Raw genomic sequence first — 6,278 nt, forward strand, 5'->3', positions numbered from 1 at the left:
TCAGACAGAGTTCCATAGTTACACACATCAGACAGAGTTCCATAGTTACACACATCAGACAGAGTTCCATAGTTACACACACCAGACAGAGTTCCATAGTTACACACATCAGACAGAGTTCCATAGTTACACACACCAGACAGAGTTCCATAGTTACACACAGACAGAGTTCCAGACAGAGTTCCATAGTTACACACACCAGACAGAGTTCCATAGTTACACAGACACACATCAGACAGAGTTCCATAGTTACACACACCAGACAGAGTTCCATAGTTACACACACCAGACAGAGTTCCATAGTTACACACATCAGACAGAGTTCCATAGTTCAGACATAGTTACACACACCAGACAGAGTTCCATAGTTACAGACAGAGTTTACACACACCAGACAGAGTTCCATAGTTACAGACAGAGTTCCATAGTTACACAAACACCAGACAGAGTTCCATAGTTACACATCAGACAGACACACATCAGACAGAGTTCCATAGTTACACACACCAGACAGAGTTCCCATACACACACAGACAGAGTTCCAGACACACAGACAGAGTTCCATAGTTACACACAGACAGACACCAGACAGAGTTCCATAGTTACACACACCAGACAGAGTTCCATAGTTACACACATCAGACAGAGTTCCATAGTTACACACAGACAGACAGAGTTCAGTCACACACAGTTACACACACCAGACAGAGTTCCACAGACACACAGACAGACAGAGTTCCATAGTTACACACACCAGACAGAGTTCCATAGACACACCAGACAGAGTTCCATAGTTACATGACAGACAGAGTTCCATAGGACAGACAGACAGTTACACACACCAGACAGAGTTCCATAGTTACCATTAGACAGAGTTCACAGTTACACAGGCAGACAGAGTTCCAGACAGACAGACATAGTTACACAGACAGAGTTCCATAGTTACACACAGACAGAGTTCCATAGTTAGACACACCAGACAGAGTTCCAGAGTTTCAGACAGAGTTCCATAGTTAGACAGAGTTCCATAGACCACAGAGTTCCACAGACACCAGACAGAGTTCCTGACACAGACACCAGACAGACCATAGGAGAACAGTACACACACAGAGAGACAGACAGAACAGACAGAGTTCCAGTTACACACATCAGACAGAGACACATCAGACAGAGTTCCATTGATGATTACACACCCAGACAGATTCCATAGTTAGACAGATCAGACAGACATAGTTACACACACCAGACAGGCTCCATAGTTACACATCAGACAGAGTTCCAGGTTACACACATCAGACAGAGTTCATAGTTACACAGACAGACAGAGTTCCAGAGTTACACAGACAGACAGAGACAGTAGTTACACATAAGTCTCACACAGACAGACAGAGTTCCAGTTACACAGATGTCAGACAGATACTGAAGGACAGGTTCCAGACACAGCAAGTTAGAACACACCAGACAGACATAGTTACACACACCAGACAGGTACACACACACCAGAGTGGACGCCATTACAGACAGACATCACACAGACAGAGTTGCACAGAGTTCCATAGTTACACAGACACCAGACAGAGTTCCATAACACACACACAGACAGGACCCAGAGTTCCATAGTTCAGACACAGAGTTCCACCAGACAATCCATAGTTACACCAGACACAGACACCACCAGTTACACACAACAGACCCAGACCATAGACCAGTGATTCAGTTCCATAGTTCAGAACCCCAGACAGAGTTCCATAGACTGACAGACACCAGACAGAGTTACACACTCACCAGACAGACACCTGACCAACAGTCAGCAGACACTAGGAGACATCAGACCAGTTCCATAGTTAAGAACAGAGACAGAGTTCCATAGTTACACATCAGACAGAGTTCCACACACACCAGACAGTCAGACAGAGTAGGACATCAGACAGTGTCATAGTTACACACACCCAGACAGATGAGTTCATAGTTAACCCCAGACAGAGTTCCATAGTTAGAGATTCAGAACACCTCTGCTCAGACAGAGTTCCATAGTTACACACATCAGACAGAGTTACATAGTTACACACACACAGACAGAGTTCCATATTACACAGTTACACAAACACCAGACAGAGTTCCATAGGACAGGGTTCCATGTCAGACAGAGTTCCATAGTTACACATACCAGATGATTAAACAGTCAGACAGAGTTCCATAGGAATCACGCTGTTCACACACACACCAGACAGAGTGCCTGGGAGGTAATGGAGTGTGTTGGAGGTACACACAGTTCGTGTGAGCAGAGTGGACCCAGGTCAGACACCATCCAACAGTCAGCAGAGTGGACTCAGGTCAGACACCACCAACAGTCAGCAGAGTGGACTCAGGTCAGACACCAACAACAGTCAGCATACATCAGACAGGTTCAGACACCAGTTCCAGAGTGTACTCAGGTCAGACACCACCAGAGTGGACCCAGGTCAGACACCACCAAAGTGGACCCAGGTCAGACACCACCAACAGTCAGCATAGTGTACTCAGGTCAGACACCACCAACAGTCAGCAGAGTGGACCCAGGTCAGACACCACCAGAGTGGACCCAGGTCAGACACCACCAGAGTGGACTCAGGTCAGACACCACCAGAGTGTACTCAGGTCAGACACCATCAGAGTGGACTCAGGTCAGACACCATCAGAGTGGACTCAGGTCAGACACCACCAACAGTCAGCATGGTGTACTCAGGTCAGACACCATCAGAGTGGACTCAGGTCAGACACCACCAACAGTCAGCATAGTGTACTCAGGTCAGACACCATCAGAGTGGACCCAGGTCAGACACCACCAACAGTCAGCAGAGTGGACCCAGGTCAGACTCCACCAACAGTCAGCAGAGTGGACCCAGGTCAGACACCATCAGAGTGGACCCAGGTCAGACACCACCAGAGTGGACCCAGGTCAGACACCACCAACGGTCAGCAGAGTGGACTCAGGTCAGACACCACCAACAGTCAGCAGAGTGGACTCAGGTCAGACACCACCAACAGTCAGCAGAGTGGACTCAGGTCAGACACCACCAACAGTCAGCAGAGTGGACCCAGGTCAGACACCACCAACAGTCAGCAGAGTGGACTCAGGTCAGACACCACCAACGGTCAGCAGAGTGGACCCAGGTCAGACACCACCAGAGTGGACTCAGGTCAGACACCACCAACAGTCAGCAGAGTGGACCCAGGTCAGACACCACCAACAGTCAGCAGAGTGGACCCAGGTCAGACACCACCAACAGTCAGCAGAGTGGACCCAGGTCAGACTCCACCAACAGTCAGCATAGTGTACTCAGGTCAGACACCACCAGAGTGGACCCAGGTCAGACACCACCAGAGTGGACCCAGGTCAGACAGAGTTCCCACCAACAGTCAGCAGAGTGGACCCAGGTCAGACACCACCAACAGTCAGCAGAGTGGACCCAGGTCAGACACCACCAACAGTCAGCAGAGTGGACTCAGGTCAGACACCACCAACAGTCAGCAGAGTGGACCCAGGTCAGATACCACCAACAGTCAGCATAGTGTACTCAGGTCAGACACCACCAGAGTGGACCCAGGTCAGACACCACCAGAGTGGACCCAGGTCAGACACCACCAACAGTCAGCATAGTGTACTCAGGTCAGACACCACCAACAGTCAGCATAGTGTACTCAGGTCAGACACCACCAGAGTGGACCCAGGTCAGACACCACCAGAGTGGACTCAGGTCAGACACCACCAGAGTGTACTCAGGTCAGACACCATCAGAGTGGACTCAGGTCAGACACCACCAACAGTCAGCATAGTGTACTCAGGTCAGACACCATCAGAGTGGACTCAGGTCAGACACCACCAACAGTCAGCATAGTGTACTCAGGTCAGACACCATCAGAGTGGACCCAGGTCAGACACCACCAACAGTCAGCAGAGTGGACCCAGGTCAGACACCACCAACAGTCAGCAGAGTGGACCCAGGTCAGACTCCACCAACAGTCAGCAGAGTGGACCCAGGTCAGACACCACCAACAGTCAGCAGAGTGGACCCAGGTCAGATACCACCAACAGTCAGCAGAGTGGACTCAGGTCAGACACCACCAACAGTCAGCAGAGTGGACTCAGGTCAGACACCATCAGAGTGGACCCAGGTCAGACACCACCAACAGTCAGCAGAGTGGACTCAGGTCAGACACCACCAACGGTCAGCAGAGTGGACTCAGGTCAGACACCACCAACAGTCAGCAGAGTGGACCCAGGTCAGACACCACCAACAGTCAGCAGAGTGGACCCAGGTCAGACACCACCAACAGTCAGCAGAGTGGACCCAGGTCAGACACCACCAACAGTCAGCAGAGTGGACTCAGGTCAGACACCACCAACGGTCAGCAGTGGACCCAGTGGACAGTCCAGTGGTCAGGTCAGACACCACCAACAGTCAGCATAGTGGACTCAGGTCAGACACCACCACCAGAGTGTACTCAGGTCAGACACCATCAGAGTGGACTCAGGTCAGACACCACCAACAGTCAGCATAGTGTACTCAGGTCAGACACCATCAGAGTGGACTCAGGTCAGACACCACCAACAGATGCAGACACACAGAGGAGAGAGAGAGACAGAGAGAACAGGGGCAGGAGAACATTGTGTCAATTGATGATTAAACACTGCTAATGTGTGTTTTTAGAGAGAATAACCTGCTGCACAGAGTGGACCCAGGTCAGATACCACCAAGCAGAGTGGACCCAGGTCAGATACCACCAACAGTCAGCATAGGTCAGACACCACCAACAGTCAGCATAGTGTACTCAGGTCAGACACCATCAGAGTGGACTTAGGTCAGACACCACCAACAGTCAGCATAGTGTACTCAGGTCAGACACCATCAGAGTGGACCCAGGTCAGACACCACCAACAGTCAGCAGAGTGGACCCAGGTCAGACACCACCAACAGTCAGCAGAGTGGACCCAGGTCAGATACCACCAACAGTAAGCAGAGTGGACTCAGGTCAGACACCACCAGAGTGGACCCAGGTCAGACACCACCAACAGTCATCAGAGTGGACTCAGGTCAGACACCACCAACAGTCAGCAGAGTGGACCCAGGTCAGACACCACCAACGGTCATCAGAGTGGACTCAGGTCAGACACCACCAACAGTCAGCAGAGTGGACCCAGGTCAGACACCACCAACAGTCAGCAGAGTGGACCCAGGTCAGACACCACCAACAGTCAGCAGAGTGGACCCAGGTCAGACACCACCAACAGTCAGCAGAGTGGACTCAGGTCAGACACCACCAACGGTCAGCAGAGTGGACTCAGGTCAGACACCACCAACAGTCAGCAGAGTGGACCCAGGTCAGACACCACCAACAGTCAGCAGAGTGGACCCAGGTCAGACACCACCAACAGTCAGCAGAGTGGACCCAGGTCAGACACCACCAACAGTCAGCAGAGTGGACTCAGGTCAGACACCACCAACGGTCAGCAGAGTGGACCCAGGTCAGACACCACCAACAGTCAGCATAGTGGACTCAGGTCAGACACCACCAGAGTGTACTCAGGTCAGACACCATCAGAGTGGACTCAGGTCAGACACCACCAACAGTCAGCATAGTGTACTCAGGTCAGACACCATCAGAGTGGACTCAGGTCAGACACCACCAACAGTCAGCAGAGTGGACCCAGGTCAGATACCACCAACAGTCAGCAGAGTGGACTCAGGTCAGACACCACCAACAGTCAGCATAGTGTACTCAGGTCAGACACCACCAGAGTGGACCCAGGTCAGACACCACCAGAGTGGACCCAGGTCAGACACCACCAACAGTCAGCATAGTGTACTCAGGTCAGACACCACCAACAGTCAGCATAGTGTACTCAGGTCAGACACCACCAGAGTGGACCCAGGTCAGACACCACCAGAGTGGACTCAGGTCAGACACCACCAGAGTGTACTCAGGTCAGACACCATCAGAGTGGACTCAGGTCAGACACCACCAACAGTCAGCATAGTGTACTCAGGTCAGACACCATCAGAGTGGACTCAGGTCAGACACCACCAACAGTCAGCATAGTGTACTCAGGTCAGACACCATCAGAGTGGACCCAGGTCAGACACCACCAACAGTCAGCAGAGTGGACCCAGGTCAGACACCACCAACAGTCAGCAGAGTGGACCCAGGTCAGACTCCACCAACAGTCAGCAGAGTGGACCCAGGTCAGACACCACCAACAGTCAGCAGAGTGGACTCAGGTCAGACACCACCCAGGT

Source organism: Oncorhynchus keta, unplaced genomic scaffold (genome assembly GCF_023373465.1).
Source record: "Oncorhynchus keta strain PuntledgeMale-10-30-2019 unplaced genomic scaffold, Oket_V2 Un_contig_2177_pilon_pilon, whole genome shotgun sequence".
Taxonomy (NCBI): Eukaryota; Metazoa; Chordata; class Actinopteri; order Salmoniformes; family Salmonidae; genus Oncorhynchus; species Oncorhynchus keta.